The 13,444-nt window shown below is 43.7% G+C and overlaps 14 non-coding genes across 14 annotated transcripts; 7 read left to right on the forward strand and 7 right to left on the reverse strand.

The window, feature by feature from the left end:
* Positions 1–1,231: 1,231 nt before the first annotated feature.
* On the forward strand, positions 1,232–1,319 carry trnap-ugg (transfer RNA proline (anticodon UGG)). The gene is given in 2 exon segments: positions 1,232–1,267; positions 1,284–1,319. It is a non-coding gene; the product is annotated as a tRNA-Pro (tRNA).
* A 918-nt stretch (positions 1,320–2,237) lies between these two features.
* Positions 2,238–2,319, reverse strand: trnas-gcu (transfer RNA serine (anticodon GCU)). Its single transcript has one exon. It is a non-coding gene; the product is annotated as a tRNA-Ser (tRNA).
* A 509-nt stretch (positions 2,320–2,828) lies between these two features.
* trnap-ugg (transfer RNA proline (anticodon UGG)) lies at positions 2,829–2,916 on the forward strand. The gene is given in 2 exon segments: positions 2,829–2,864; positions 2,881–2,916. It is a non-coding gene; the product is annotated as a tRNA-Pro (tRNA).
* A 920-nt stretch (positions 2,917–3,836) lies between these two features.
* Positions 3,837–3,918, reverse strand: trnas-gcu (transfer RNA serine (anticodon GCU)). Its single transcript has one exon. It is a non-coding gene; the product is annotated as a tRNA-Ser (tRNA).
* Positions 3,919–4,427: 509 nt separating this feature from the next.
* trnap-ugg (transfer RNA proline (anticodon UGG)) lies at positions 4,428–4,515 on the forward strand. Its single transcript is given in 2 exon segments — positions 4,428–4,463; positions 4,480–4,515. It is a non-coding gene; the product is annotated as a tRNA-Pro (tRNA).
* Positions 4,516–5,434: 919 nt separating this feature from the next.
* On the reverse strand, positions 5,435–5,516 carry trnas-gcu (transfer RNA serine (anticodon GCU)). The gene has a single exon. It is a non-coding gene; the product is annotated as a tRNA-Ser (tRNA).
* A 508-nt stretch (positions 5,517–6,024) lies between these two features.
* Positions 6,025–6,112, forward strand: trnap-ugg (transfer RNA proline (anticodon UGG)). Its single transcript is given in 2 exon segments — positions 6,025–6,060; positions 6,077–6,112. It is a non-coding gene; the product is annotated as a tRNA-Pro (tRNA).
* Positions 6,113–7,031: 919 nt separating this feature from the next.
* On the reverse strand, positions 7,032–7,113 carry trnas-gcu (transfer RNA serine (anticodon GCU)). Its single transcript has one exon. It is a non-coding gene; the product is annotated as a tRNA-Ser (tRNA).
* A 508-nt stretch (positions 7,114–7,621) lies between these two features.
* On the forward strand, positions 7,622–7,709 carry trnap-ugg (transfer RNA proline (anticodon UGG)). Its single transcript is given in 2 exon segments — positions 7,622–7,657; positions 7,674–7,709. It is a non-coding gene; the product is annotated as a tRNA-Pro (tRNA).
* Positions 7,710–8,629: 920 nt separating this feature from the next.
* Positions 8,630–8,711, reverse strand: trnas-gcu (transfer RNA serine (anticodon GCU)). Its single transcript has one exon. It is a non-coding gene; the product is annotated as a tRNA-Ser (tRNA).
* A 508-nt stretch (positions 8,712–9,219) lies between these two features.
* On the forward strand, positions 9,220–9,307 carry trnap-ugg (transfer RNA proline (anticodon UGG)). Its single transcript is given in 2 exon segments — positions 9,220–9,255; positions 9,272–9,307. It is a non-coding gene; the product is annotated as a tRNA-Pro (tRNA).
* A 920-nt stretch (positions 9,308–10,227) lies between these two features.
* On the reverse strand, positions 10,228–10,309 carry trnas-gcu (transfer RNA serine (anticodon GCU)). The gene has a single exon. It is a non-coding gene; the product is annotated as a tRNA-Ser (tRNA).
* Positions 10,310–10,817: 508 nt separating this feature from the next.
* On the forward strand, positions 10,818–10,905 carry trnap-ugg (transfer RNA proline (anticodon UGG)). The gene is given in 2 exon segments: positions 10,818–10,853; positions 10,870–10,905. It is a non-coding gene; the product is annotated as a tRNA-Pro (tRNA).
* A 920-nt stretch (positions 10,906–11,825) lies between these two features.
* Positions 11,826–11,907, reverse strand: trnas-gcu (transfer RNA serine (anticodon GCU)). Its single transcript has one exon. It is a non-coding gene; the product is annotated as a tRNA-Ser (tRNA).
* Between the last annotated feature and the right edge of the window lie 1,537 nt (positions 11,908–13,444).

Genomic DNA, 13,444 nt, shown 5'->3' on the forward strand with positions numbered 1-13,444 from the left:
GAGTCCGTTTGAATTGTGATTAATTAACATGTCAGCTTCAATCTGCGCACCTCATGTCAGCTTCAATTTGCGCACCTCATGTCAGCTTCAACCTGCGCACCTCATGTAAGCTTCAATCTGCGCACCTGCTGGAAAATTTTTCTTTACTCCACGAGTGTTGTGTCGACAAACCCTGTGCCTTCTGTCCTCTGGAGCTCAAACATTCTCTGGAGAAAAGAGAATCCGACCTTCTGGAACGGTAAAAAGCCATCATTTGAGCCTGGGAACCTCTCCCATTCATACTTCAGATGAGGGACTGTCAAAATTGGCCGGTTTCACGCCAGATTCAGAATATAAAAAGTGTCACCCAGATAATTAAAAGACCTTTGTAGGATTTAAACCTTCAATCTTCTGATAACTGTTTCGGTGCCAATCTCAGAGGAAGGAAGAAGGAAGAGAGGGTTCTCAGTCTCCGATTCGCGATCTCATCTCCACTTTCATTCAAGGTGGGTTGAGAAATTTCTTGGAATATTTTAATTTTAACAAGATATGAGCAATGCAGGGGCAGAGACCAGCAACACCAGTGCAATTTCCACGAAAATGCATTGCAAGTAAGATTCAGTGAAATGCTTGGAAAGTGCATCAGCATCAAACGTGTAATACAGTAACGACGAGGATTAGATTCGTACCCACGCGTGCAGAGCACAATAGATTAACAGTCCATCGCCTTAACCACTCGTCCACGTCATCTCACCAATGTACGGCTTTCAGACATTCCATTTCTTGCTTTTTACATCTAATTAGAACGACCCTGAAAGAAATTCAACTTCACCGCTTATCCTGCCCGTGCACACAGATCTACAATGTTGAAAATGTACAATCAGCTTAATGAAAGCAACAGGCCTTCCGTTACTTCAGATGAGGGACTGTCAAAAATGGCCGGTTTCACGCCAGATTCAGAATATAAAAAGTGTCGCCCAGATAATTAAAAGACCTTTGTAGGACTTGAACCTTCAAATAACTGAAGAATTTGCAACCGAAGTCAGACGCATTATCCATTAGTCTATGCGGGCGCTGATGCCGCTGACTCTCTTTTTATGGGGTGAATTGTGAGCAGGTTCAAGGAAACAGCTCGAAAAAAGAAGTGGATTGAGGAAAAGATAAAAATATTTCAACTGTATTAACAGGTCCTCTGTGAGCTGGATTCGCACCAGCGCAGTGAAACTCAATGCAAATGGGAAATGACATCGGCGGCTCGTTGGTCTAGGGGTATGATTCTCGCTTTGGGCATTTCACGATTAAAATGCGAGAGGTCCCGGGTTCAAATCCCGGACGAGCCCTGGCACATTTTCTTAAACTCAACAACTCGGTCATCAAAGCTGAAATCGCTCTGCTTCTTAAAAAACGGCATGATCCGAGATTGTGAGCTCTGCCATTTCAAACAGACACAGAATGATCCGGGACTGTGAGCACTCCTGGTTCAAACAGACCCAGATTGATTCGCAACTGACCACGACCACGCCCATTATAGACAGGCCTGTTTTTCAAAGCTTATGAAATCCATGGCAACATCAATCGGGCTGTTTCTAAATCGATGCCCGGTTTAATCTTGGACGCCAAGTTGAAAGTTTACTCCATTATCATTTTTCCCATTATCTCCGTCATTTTACTCCAGCCAAATGAACTGAGTTTAGGTGTCAGCCGTGGCTCAGCGGTAGCATACTCAAGCCTCACTCCAGAGACTTGAGTGCATAATCCAGGCTGACACTCCAGGGCAGTACTGAGGTAGTGCTGCACTGTCGGCAGTGCCGTCCTTCTAGTAAGATGTTAAACTGGGGCTTCAGATCCCATGAGAGAATGCTGAAAAAACGAGGATTTCTCGCGCATTATTTATCTCTCAACCAAAGACCCAAAAACAGAAAATCTCGTCTTTAAGTTTGATAAATATTTTTGAAATTCCAAAGGAGAAATTTATGTTCCTGTTCCCTAATCATTTGCCTCTGTTGCCGCTAGTCTTTTCATTCGGTGCCAATCTCAAAGGAACAGAGGGTTTCTCAATCTCCGATTCACGATCTCATCTCCACTTTCATTCAAGGTGGGTTGAGAAATTTCTTGGAATATTTTAATTTTAACAAGATATCAGCAATGCAGGGGCACAGACCAGCAACACCAGTGCAATTTTCACGAAATTGTATTTCAAGTAAGATTCAGTGAAATGCTTGGAAAGTGCATCAGCATCAAACGTGTAATACAGTAAGCGACGAGGATGGGATTCGAACCCACGCGTGCAGAGCACAAGGGATTAGCAGTCCATCGCCTTAACCTCTCGGCCACCTCGTCTCACCAATATACTGCTTTCAGATATTCCATTTCTTGCTTTTTACATCTAATTAGAACTACCCTGAAAGAAATTCAACTTCACCGCTTATCCTGCCCGTGCACACAGATCTACAATGTTGAAAATGTACAATCAGCTTAATGTAAGCAACAGGCCTTCCGTTACTTCAGATGAGGGATTGTCAAAAATGGCCGGTTTCACGCCAGATTCAGAATATAAAAAGTGTCGCCCAGATAATTAAAAGACCTTTGTAGGACTTGAACCTTCAATCTTCTGATAACTGAAGAATTTGCAACAGAAGTCAGATGCCTAATCCATTAGTCTATGCGGCCGCTGATGCCGCTGAATCTCTTTTTATGGGGCGAATTGTGAGCAGGTTCAAGGGAACTGCTCGAAAAAAGAAGTGGATTGAGGAAAAGATAAAAATATTTCAACTGTATTAACAGGTCCTCTGTGAGCTGGATTCGCACCAGCGCAGTGAAACTCAATGCAAATGGGAAATGACATCGGCGGCTCGTTGGTCTAGGGGTATGATTCTCGCTTTGGGCATTTCACGATTAAAATGCGAGAGGTCCCGGGTTCAAATCCCGGACGAGCCCTGGCACATTTTGTTAAACTCAACAACTCGGTCATCAAAGCTGAAATCGCTCTGCTTCTAAAAAAACGGCATGATCCGAGATTGTGAGCTCTGCCATTTCAAACAGACACAGAATGATCCGGGGCTGTGAGCACTCGCGGTTTAAACAGACCCAGAATGATTCGCAACTGACCGCGACCCCGCCCATTTTCGACAGGCCTGATTTTCAAAGCTTATGAAATCTATGGCAACATAAATCGGGCTGTTTCTAAAACGATGCCCGGTTTAATCTTGGACACCAAGTTGAAAATTTACTCCATTATCATTTTTCCCATTATCTCCGTCATTTTACTCCAGCCAAATGAACTGAGTTTAGGTGTCAGCCGTGGCTCAGCGGCAGCATACTCAAGCCTCACTCCAGAGACTTGAGTGCATAATCCAGGCTGACACTCCAGGGCAGTACTGAGGGAGTGCTGCACTGTCGGCAGTGCCGTCCTTCTAGTAAGATGTTAAACTGGGGCTTCAGATCCCATGAGAGAATGCTGAAAAGAACGAGGATTTCTCGCGCATTATTTATCTCTCAACCAAAGACCCAAAAACAGAAAATCTCGTCTTTAAGTTTGATAAATATTTTTGAAATTCCAAAGGAGAAACTTATGTTCCTGTTCCCTAATCATTTGCCTCTGTTGCCGCTAGTCTTTTCATTCGGTGCCAATCTCAAAGGAAGGAAGAAGGAAGAGAGGGTTCTCAATCTCCCATTCACGATCTCATCTCCACAGGTGGGTTGAGAAATTTCTTGGAATATTTTAATTTTACCAAGATATCAGCAATGCAGGGGCACAGACCAGCAACACCAGTGCAATTTTCACGAAATTGTATTTCAAGTAAGATTCAGTGAAATGCTTGGAAAGTGCATCAGCATCAAACGTGTAATACAGTAAGCGACGAGGATGGGATTCGAACCCACGCGTGCAGAGCACAATGGATTAGCAGTCCATCGCCTTAACCTCTCGGCCACCTCGTCTCACCAATATACTGCTTTCAGATATTCCATTTCTTGCTTTTTACATCTAATTAGAACTACCCTGAAAGAAATTCAACTTCACCGCTTATCCTGCCCGTGCACACAGATCTACAATGTTGAAAATGTACAATCAGCTTAATGTAAGCAACAGGCCTTCCGTTACTTCAGATGAGGGACTGTCAAAAATGGCCGGTTTCACGCCAGATTCAGAATATAAAAAGTGTCGCCCAGATAATTAAAAGACCTTTGCAGGACTTGAACCTTTAATCTTCTGATAACTGAAGAATTTGCAACAGAAGTCAGATGCCTAATCCATTAGTCTATGCGGCCGCTGATGCCGCTGAATCTCTTTTTATGGGGCGAATTGTGAGCAGGTTCAAGGAAACTGCTCGAAAAAAGAAGTGGATTGAGGAAAAGATAAAAATATTTCAACTGTATTAACAGGTCCTCTGTGAGCTGGATTCGCACCAGCGCAGTGAAACTCAATGCAAATGGGAAATGACATCGGCGGCTCGTTGGTCTAGGGGTATGATTCTCGCTTTGGGCATTTCACGATTAAAATGCGAGAGGTCCCGGGTTCAAATCCCGGACGAGCCCTGGCACATTTTGTTAAACTCAACAACTCGGTCATCAAAGCTGAAATCGCTCTGCTTCTAAAAAAACGGCATGATCCGAGATTGTGAGCTCTGCCATTTCAAACAGACACAGAATGATCCGGGGCTGTGAGCACTCGCGGTTTAAACAGACCCAGAATGATTCGCAACTGACCGCGACCCCGCCCATTTTCGACAGGCCTGATTTTCAAAGCTTATGAAATCGATGGCAACATAAATCGGGCTTTTTCTAAAACGATGCCCGGTTTAATCTTGGACACCAAGTTGAAAATTTACTCCATTATCATTTTTCCCATTATCTCCGTCATTTTACTCCAGCCAAATGAACTGAGTTTAGGTGTCAGCCGTGGCTCAGCGGCAGCATACTCAAGCCTCACTCCAGAGACTTGAGTGCATAATCCAGGCTGACACTCCAGGGCAGTACTGAGGGAGTGCTGCACTGTCGGCAGTGCCGTCCTTCTAGTAAGATGTTAAACTGGGGCTTCAGATCCCATGAGAGAATGCTGAAAAGAACGAGGATTTCTCGCGCATTATTTATCTCTCAACCAAAGACCCAAAAACAGAAAATCTCGTCTTTAAGTTTGATAAATATTTTTGAAATTCCAAAGGAGAAACTTATGTTCCTGTTCCCTAATCATTTGCCTCTGTTGCCGCTAGTCTTTTCATTCGGTGCCAATCTCAAAGGAAGGAAGAAGGAAGAGAGGGTTCTCAATCTCCCATTCACGATCTCATCTCCACAGGTGGGTTGAGAAATTTCTTGGAATATTTTAATTTTAACAAGATATCAGCAATGCAGGGGCACAGACCAGCAACACCAGTGCAATTTTCACGAAATTGTATTTCAAGTAAGATTCAGTGAAACGCTTGGAAAGTGCATCAGCATCAAACGTGTAATACAGTAACGACGAGAATGGGATTCGAACCCACGCGTGCAGAGCACAATGGATTAGCAGTCCATCGCCTTAACCTCTCGGCCACCTCGTCTCACCAATATACTGCTTTCAGATATTCCATTTCTTGCTTTTTACATCTAATTAGAACTACCCTGAAAGAAATTCAACTTCACCGCTTATCCTGCCCGTGCACACAGATCTACAATGTTGAAAATGTACAATCAGCTTAATGTAAGCCACAGGCCTTCCGTTACTTCAGATGAGGGACTGTCAAAAATGGCCGGTTTCACGCCAGATTCAGAATATAAAAAGTGTCGCCCAGATAATTAAAAGACCTTTGTAGGACTTGAACCTTCAATCTTCTGATAACTGAAGAATTTGCAACAGAAGTCAGATGCCTAATCCATTAGTCTATGCGGCCGCTGATGCCGCTGAATCTCTTTTTATGGGGCGAATTGTGAGCAGGTTCAAGGAAACTGTTCGAAAAAGAAGTGGATTGAGGAAAAGATAAAAATATTTCAACTGTATTAACAGGTCCTCTGTGAGCTGGATTCGCACCAGCGCAGTGAAACTCAATGCAAATGGGAAATGACATCGGCGGCTCGTTGGTCTAGGGGTATGATTCTCGCTTTGGGCATTTCACGATTAAAATGCGAGAGGTCCCGGGTTCAAATCCCGGACGAGCCCTGGCGCATTTTGTTAAACTCAACAACTCGGTCATCAAAGCTGAAATCGCTCTGCTTCTAAAAAAACGGCATGATCCGAGATTGTGAGCTCTGCCATTTCAAACAGACACAGAATGATCCGGGGCTGTGAGCACTCGCGGTTTAAACAGACCCAGAATGATTCGCAACTGACCGCGACCCCGCCCATTTTCGACAGGCCTGATTTTCAAAGCTTATGAAATCTATGGCAACATAAATCGGGCTGTTTCTAAAACGATGCCCGGTTTAATCTTGGACACCAAGTTGAAAATTTACTCCATTATCATTTTTCCCATTATCTCCGTCATTTTACTCCAGCCAAATGAACTGAGTTTAGGTGTCAGCCGTGGCTCAGCGGCAGCATACTCAAGCCTCACTCCAGAGACTTGAGTGCATAATCCAGGCTGACACTCCAGGGCAGTACTGAGGGAGTGCTGCACTGTTGGCAGTGCCGTCCTTCTAGTAAGATGTTAAACTGGGGCTTCAGATCCCATGAGAGAATGCTGAAAAGAACGAGGATTTCTCGCGCATTATTTATCTCTCAACCAAAGACCCAAAAACAGAAAATCTCGTCTTTAAGTTTGATAAATATTTTTGAAATTCCAAAGGAGAAACTTATGTTCCTGTTCCCTAATCATTTGCCTCTGTTGCCGCTAGTCTTTTCATTCGGTGCCAATCTCAAAGGAAGGAAGAAGGAAGAGAGGGTTCTCAATCTCCGATTCACGATCTCATCTCCACAGGTGGGTTGAGAAATTTCTTGGAATATTTTAATTTTAACAAGATATCAGCAATGCAGGGGCACAGACCAGCAACACCAGTGCAATTTTCACGAAATTGTATTTCAAGTAAGATTCAGTGAAATGCTTGGAAAGTGCATCAGCATCAAACATGTAATACAGTAACGACGAGGATGGGATTCGAACCCACGCGTGCAGAGCACAATGGATTAGCAGTCCATCGCCTTAACCTCTCGGCCACCTCGTCTCACCAATATACTGCTTTCAGACATTCCATTTCTTGCTTTTTACATCTAATTAGAACTACCCTGAAAGAAATTCAACTTCACCGCTTATCCTGCCCGTGCACACAGATCTACAATGTTGAAAATGTACAATCAGCTTAATGTAAGCAACAGGCCTTCCGTTACTTCAGATGAGGGACTGTCAAAAATGGCCGGTTTCACGCCAGATTCAGAATATAAAAAGTGTCGCCCAGATAATTAAAAGACCTTTGTAGGACTTGAACCTTCAATCTTCTGATAACTGAAGAATTTGCAACAGAAGTCAGATGCCTAATCCATTAGTCTATGCGGCCGCTGATGCCGCTGAATCTCTTTTTATGGGGCGAATTGTGAGCAGGTTCAAGGAAACTGCTCGAAAAAAAAGTGGATTGAGGAAAAGATAAAAATATTTCAATTGTATTAACAGGTCCTCTGTGAGCTGGATTCGCACCAGCGCAGTGAAACTCAATGCAAATGGGCAATGACATCGGCGGCTCGTTGGTCTAGGGGTATGATTCTCGCTTTGGGCATTTCACGATTAAAATGCGAGAGGTCCCGGGTTCAAATCCCGGACGAGCCCTGGCACATTTTCTTAAACTCAACAACTCGGTCATCAAAGCTGAAATCGCTCTGCTTCTTAAAAAACGGCATGATCCGAGATTGTGAGCTCTGCCATTTCAAACAGACACAGAATGATCCGGGGCTGTGAGCACTCGCGGTTTAAACAGACCCAGAATGATCCGCGACCCCGCCCATTATAGACAGGCCTGATTTTCAAAGCTTATGAAATCTATGGCAACATAAATCGGGCTGTTTCTAAAACGATGCCCGGTTTAATCTTGGACACCAAGTTGAAAATTTACTCCATTATCATTTTTCCCATTATCTCCGTCATTTTACTCCAGCCAAATGAACTGAGTTTAGGTGTCAGCCGTGGCTCAGCGGCAGCATACTCAAGCCTCACTCCAGAGACTTGAGTGCATAATCCAGGCTGACACTCCAGGGCAGTACTCAGGTAGTGCTGCACTGTCGGCAGTGCCGTCCTTCTAGTATAGATGTTAAACTGGGGCTTCAGATCCCATGAGAGAATGCTGAAAAGAACGAGGATTTCTCGCGCATTATTTATCTCTCAACCAAAGACCCAAAAACAGAAAATCTCGTCTTTAAGTTTGATAAATATTTTTGAAATTCCTAAAGGAGAAATTTATGTTCCTGTTCCCTAATCATTTGCCTCTGTTGCCGCTAGTCTTTTCATTCGGTGCCAATCTCAAAGGAAGGAAGAAGGAAGAGAGGGTTCTCAATCTCCGATTCACGATCTCATCTCCACTTTCATTCAAGGTGGGTTGAGAAATTTCTTGCAATATTTTAATTTTAACAAGATTTGAGCAATGCAGGGGCACAGACCAGCAACACCAGTGCAATTTTCACGAAATTGTATTTCAAGTAAGATTCAGTGAAATGCTTGGGAAGTGCATCAGCATCAAACGTGTAATACAGTAACGACGAGGATGGGATTCGAACCCACACGTGCAGAGCACAATGGATTAGCAGTCCATCGCCTTAACCTCTCGGCCACCTCGTCTCACCAATATACTGCTTTCAGACATTCCATTTCTTGCTTTTTACATCTAATTAGAACTACCCTGAAAGAAATTCAACTTCACCGCTTATCCTGCCCGTGCACACAGATCTACAATGTTGAAAATGTACAATCAGCTTAATGTAAGCAACAGGCCTTCCGTTACTTCAGATGAGGGACTGTCAAAAATGGCCGGTTTCACGCCAGATTCAGAATATAAAAAGTGTCGCCCAGATAATTAAAAGACCTTTGTAGGACTTGAACCTTCAATCTTCTGATAACTGAAGAATTTGCAACAGAAGTCAGATGCCTAATCCATTAGTCTATGCGGCCGCTGATGCCGCTGAATCTCTTTTTATGGGGCGAATTGTGAGCAGGTTCAAGGAAACTGCTCGAAAAAAAAGTGGATTGAGGAAAAGATAAAAATATTTCAATTGTATTAACAGGTCCTCTGTGAGCTGGATTCGCACCAGCGCAGTGAAACTCAATGCAAATGGGAAATGACATCGGCGGCTCGTTGGTCTAGGGGTATGATTCTCGCTTTGGGCATTTCACGATTAAAATGCGAGAGGTCCCGGGTTCAAATCCCGGACGAGCCCTGGCACATTTTCTTAAACTCAACAACTCGGTCATCAAAGCTGAAATCGCTCTGCTTCTTAAAAAACGGCATGATCCGAGATTGTGAGCTCTGCCATTTCAAACAGACACAGAATGATCCGGGGCTGTGAGCACTCGCGGTTTAAACAGACCCAGAATGATCCGCGACCCCGCCCATTATAGACAGGCCTGATTTTCAAAGCTTATGAAATCTATGGCAACATAAATCGGGCTGTTTCTAAAACGATGCCCGGTTTAATCTTGGACACCAAGTTGAAAATTTACTCCATTATCATTTTTCCCATTATCTCCGTCATTTTACTCCAGCCAAATGAACTGAGTTTAGGTGTCAGCCGTGGCTCAGCGGCAGCATACTCAAGCCTCACTCCAGAGACTTGAGTGCATAATCCAGGCTGACACTCCAGGGCAGTACTGAGGTAGTGCTGCACTGTCGGCAGTGCCGTCCTTCTAGTATAGATGTTAAACTGGGGCTTCAGATCCCATGAGAGAATGCTGAAAAGAACGAGGATTTCTCGCGCATTATTTATCTCTCAACCAAAGACCCAAAAACAGAAAATCTCGTCTTTAAGTTTGATAAATATTTTTGAAATTCCTAAAGGAGAAATTTATGTTCCTGTTCCCTAATCATTTGCCTCTGTTGCCGCTAGTCTTTTCATTCGGTGCCAATCTCAAAGGAAGGAAGAAGGAAGAGAGGGTTCTCAATCTCCGATTCACGATCTCATCTCCACTTTCATTCAAGGTGGGTTGAGAAATTTCTTGCAATATTTTAATTTTAACAAGATTTGAGCAATGCAGGGGCACAGACCAGCAACACCAGTGCAATTTTCACGAAATTGTATTTCAAGTAAGATTCAGTGAAATGCTTGGAAAGTGCATCAGCATCAAACGTGTAATACAGTAACGACGAGGATGGGATTCGAACCCACACGTGCAGAGCACAATGGATTAGCAGTCCATCGCCTTAACCTCTCGGCCACCTCGTCTCACCAATATACTGCTTTCAGACATTCCATTTCTTGCTTTTTACATCTAATTAGAACTACCCTGAAAGAAATTCAACTTCACCGCTTATCCTGCCCGTGCACACAGATCTACAATGTTGAAAATGTACAATCAGCTTAATGTAAGCAACAGGCCTTCCGTTACTTCAGATGAGGGACTGTCAAAAATGGCCGGTTTCACGCCAGATTCAGAATATAAAAAGTGTCGCCCAGATAATTAAAAGACCTTTGTAGGACTTGAACCTTCAATCTTCTGATAACTGAAGAATTTGCAACAGAAGTCAGATGCCTAATCCATTAGTCTATGCGGCCGCTGATGCCGCTGAATCTCTTTTTATGGGGCGAATTGTGAGCAGGTTCAAGGAAACTGCTCGAAAAAAAAGTGGATTGAGGAAAAGATAAAAATATTTCAATTGTATTAACAGGTCCTCTGTGAGCTGGATTCGCACCAGCGCAGTGAAACTCAATGCAAATGGGAAATGACATCGGCGGCTCGTTGGTCTAGGGGTATGATTCTCGCTTTGGGCATTTCACGATTAAAATGCGAGAGGTCCCGGGTTCAAATCCCGGACGAGCCCTGGCACATTTTCTTAAACTCAACAACTCGGTCATCAAAGCTGAAATCGCTCTGCTTCTTAAAAAACGGCATGATCCGAGATTGTGAGCTCTGCCATTTCAAACAGACACAGAATGATCCGGGGCTGTGAGCACTCGCGGTTTAAACAGACCCAGAATGATCCGCGACCCCGCCCATTATAGACAGGCCTGATTTTCAAAGCTTATGAAATCTATGGCAACATAAATCGGGCTGTTTCTAAAACGATGCCCGGTTTAATCTTGGACACCAAGTTGAAAATTTACTCCATTATCATTTTTCCCATTATCTCCGTCATTTTACTCCAGCCAAATGAACTGAGTTTAGGTGTCAGCCGTGGCTCAGCGGCAGCATACTCAAGCCTCACTCCAGAGACGTGAGTGCATAATCCAGGCTGACACTCCAGGGCAGTACTGAGGTAGCGCTGCACTGTCGGTCAGTGCCGTCCTTCTACTAAGATGTTAAACTGGGGCTTCAGATCCCATGAGAGAATGCTGAAAAGAACGAGGATTTCTCGCGCATTATTTATCTCTCAACCAAAGACCCAAAAACAGAAAATCTCGTCTTTAACTTTGATAAATATTTTTGAAATTCCTAAAGGAGAAATTTATGTTCCTGTTCCCTAATCATTTGCCTCTGTTGCCGCTAGTCTTTTCATTCGGTGCCAATCTCAAAGGAAGGAAGAAGGAAGAGAGGGTTCTCAATCTCCGATTCACGATCTCATCTCCACTTTCATTCAAGGTGGGTTGAGAAATTTCTAGCAATATTTTAATTTTAACAAGATATGAGCAATGCAGGGGCACAGACCAGCAACACCAGTGCAATTTTCACGAAATTGTATTTCAAGTAAGATTCAGTGAAATGCTTGGAAAGTGCATCAGCATCAAACATGTAATACAGTAACGACGAGGATGGGATTCGAACCCACGCGTGCAGAGCACAATGGATTAGCAGTCCATCGCCTTAACCTCTCGGCCACCTCGTCTCACCAATATACTGCTTTCAGACATTCCATTTCTTGCTTTTTACATCTAATTAGAACTACCCTGAAAGAAATTCAACTTCACCGCTTATCCTGCCCGTGCACACAGATCTACAATGTTGAAAATGTACAATCAGCTTAATGTAAGCAACAGGCCTTCCGTTACTTCAGATGAGGGACTGTCAAAAATGGCCGGTTTCACGCCAGATTCAGAATATAAAAAGTGTCGCCCAGATAATTAAAAGACCTTTGTAGGACTTGAACCTTCAATCTTCTGATAACTGAAGAATTTGCAACAGAAGTCAGATGCCTAATCCATTAGTCTATGCGGCCGCTGATGCCGCTGAATCTCTTTTTATGGGGCGAATTGTGAGCAGGTTCAAGGAAACTGCTCGAAAAAAGAAGTGGATTGAGGAAAAGATAAAAATATTTCAACTGTATTAACAGGTCCTCTGTGAGCTGGATTCGCACCAGCGCAGTGAAACTCAATGCAAATGGGAAATGATATCGGCGGCTCGTTGGTCTAGGGGTATGATTCTCGCTTTGGGCATTTCACGATTAAAATGCGATAGGTCCCGGGTTCAAATCCCGGACGAGCCCTGGCACATTTTCTTAAACTCAACAACTCGGTGATCCAAGCTGAAATCGCTCTGCTTCGAAAAAAACGGCATGATCCGAGATTGTGAGCTCTGCCATTTCAAACAGACACAGAATGTTGCGGGACTGTGAGCACTCCCGGTTTAAACAGACCCAGAATGATTCGCAACTGACCGCGACCCCGCCCATTATAGACAGGCCTGATTTTCAAAGCTTATGAAATCTATGGCAACATAAATCGGGCTGTTTCTAAAACGATGCCCGGTTTAATCTTGGACACCAAGTTGAAAATTTACTCCATTATCATTTTTCCCATTATCTCCGTCATTTTACTCCAGCCAAATGAACTGAGTTTAGGTGTCAGCCGTGGCTCAGCGGCAGCATACTCAAGCCTCACTCCAGAGTCTTGAGTGCATAATCCAGGCTGACACTCCAGGGCAGTACTGAGGTAGTGCTGCACTGTCGGCAGTGCCGTCCTTCTCGTAAGATGTTAAACTGGGGCTTCAGATCCCATGAGAGAATGCTGAAAAGAATGAGGATTTCTCGCGCATTATTTATCTCTCAACCAAAGACCCAAAAACAGAAAATCTCGTCTTTAAGTTTGATAAATATTTTTGAAATTCCAAAGGAGAAATTTTTGTTCCTGTTCCCTAATCATTTGCCTCTGGTCTTTTCATTCGGTGCCAATCTCAAAGGAAGGAAGAAGGAAGAGAGGGTTCTCAATCTCCGATTCACGATCTCATCTCCACTTTCATTCAAGGTGGGTTGAGAAATTTCTTGGAATATTTTAAGAAAGATACAGTGAAATGCTGTGAAAGTGTATCAGCATCAAATATGTACCCCAGTTACGACGAGAATGAGATTCGAACACACGCGTGTAGCGCATAATGGATTAGTCGCCCATCACCTTAACCTCTCGGCCACCTCGTCGCGCCCACGCACC

This window comes from Somniosus microcephalus, unplaced genomic scaffold (assembly GCF_052327205.1).
Source record: "Somniosus microcephalus isolate GS21.2 unplaced genomic scaffold, FLI_Smic_1.0 unresolved_chr1, whole genome shotgun sequence".
Classification (NCBI taxonomy): domain Eukaryota; kingdom Metazoa; phylum Chordata; class Chondrichthyes; order Squaliformes; family Somniosidae; genus Somniosus; species Somniosus microcephalus.